Raw genomic sequence first — 1,862 nt, 5'->3', positions numbered from 1 at the left:
TCTCTCTCTCTCTCTCTCTCTCTCTCTCTCTCTCTCTCTCTCTCTCTCTCTCTCTTTCTCTCTTTCTCTCTCTCTCTCATTTATGTGTGTATATATATATACATATATATATATATATAGTCAAATACATTCTATGTAATCAAATGCATCTGGGATATTTTTATATGGATGTGGATATTCCTTTCAATAATGCACATTGAAACTCATCCATTTCTGTACATCCTGCATTTGTCTCCTCCTATAAATTTCCCACAATAATCCCACCCATATGATTGGACCTGCCTTGCTTTTCTCCCCTGACATTGTGAAGATACAGTTAACTCTGATCTTACCATTTAACATTTCTCTAATAACATTCTTTGCTTCAGCTATTTTCATAGTTCCTTATTTATTACCTGTTGTAGCCTGTTCACACCCACCACTCCCTCTCTTCCCTTTGAGAGGAACTTATCTTTAATTCTTCAAAGATTCTAGTGTCTCATATTTAGCAGTCATATTATACCAGTAAAATATTAGTTCTTTCATCTCCTGCCTGAATCTGTTCTCCCCTCATTTTCCATTTACAGTGTACATCTAAAACATGAATGCTAATGGGCAAGTTCTATGGGTTGTCCACCTAACTTCTTGTCATAAGTCAAATAGGTAATTTTAATCCACTTGATTTTTCTATGTAGATTATTGGGCTAAGTGCTTGTGAGTAGTTATTAATATCTTTCAGGAGTATCTGTAATGTTCTAGAGTTTGATACAAGCAGCGCAATGTCAGCTGCAAATGGGATAATCTAAATGATCTTACAATCACAATTGCTTTGCCTCTAGCAAGGATTCTGGTTTAATCCAGCTGTTTTTCCCATCTGTTTTTCTCTTCACTTCCTCTATAACCACTTCTAGGATCATGGCATTAGAATCTAATTGGGAAAAATCCAGTGTTCTAATCATGAAAAAAAATTATTATAAAATTCTTTGTAACTCTTTTCCATTTTTCATTATTAGTTATTCTTTGTGGTGACTTGTTGAGTATCTCATAGAAGATTCTTTAAACTGTCTTTTTACCACTCATAACTTCTCTTTATTTTAATTTTCTCATATTTATACAGCATTTTACAATATATGGTCTTTTATCATCCTTTTCCATAAGGTTTTGCAAATTAGTATGTTTTCTAAACCATTGATATCCCTGGCTGCTATATCTCTGTTTGACATGTGTTAAGTGTTTGTTGACTAAGATGGTTTTAGTTTTCATTGTTATGGTAATTGATTTATATTATTTAAACATCTTTATTAAATTGCTATTGTCTGTATCTATGTCCTTTTTTTGAACATATTACATTTTTCATCATCAATAACTTGCTTTAATTGGTCAAGTTGGAGTTGTTCTAATGGTACACCATCTTTTTTTCTCATTTTTATTCCTTCAGCATTGTACAAAATTGTACCTTTTCTCTAACAAATCAGGGGTCCAACTACACAAAAACAGTTGACCCCATTCATAATGAGTTATTTTCTGTCCAATTATAATCAACTTTATTTTTTGTGATGTTACCTGGTGCTTACCATGTCCAGTAGCTTCAGATTCTTTTCTCATACCAGTTGATTGAGATTTATTAAACATCTATCATGTGTTAGGCATCATACTAGGTACTGGAAGTACAAAGACAAAAATTAAATAATCCCTTCTCTCAAAGAGTTGACATTCTCTCGTGGGGTACAACATATACAGATATAAGTATGCAGAATAAATATATACAAGACAGATGAGAGTTTAATGCAAAGTAGCAAGTGAGAAAGGGAGCTAGCAGTTGAGAAGAACAAGAAAAGCATAGTTTCTCAGAGAAACTATTCATGGTATATAGGCTCCTAGGC

Source organism: Petaurus breviceps, unplaced genomic scaffold (assembly GCF_028583685.1).
Source record: "Petaurus breviceps papuanus isolate PSGF00001 unplaced genomic scaffold, PetGlider_PUasm1.0 90977, whole genome shotgun sequence".
NCBI classification, from domain to species: Eukaryota; Metazoa; Chordata; class Mammalia; order Diprotodontia; family Petauridae; genus Petaurus; species Petaurus breviceps.
Note: the sequence above shows the minus strand (reverse complement) of the source record.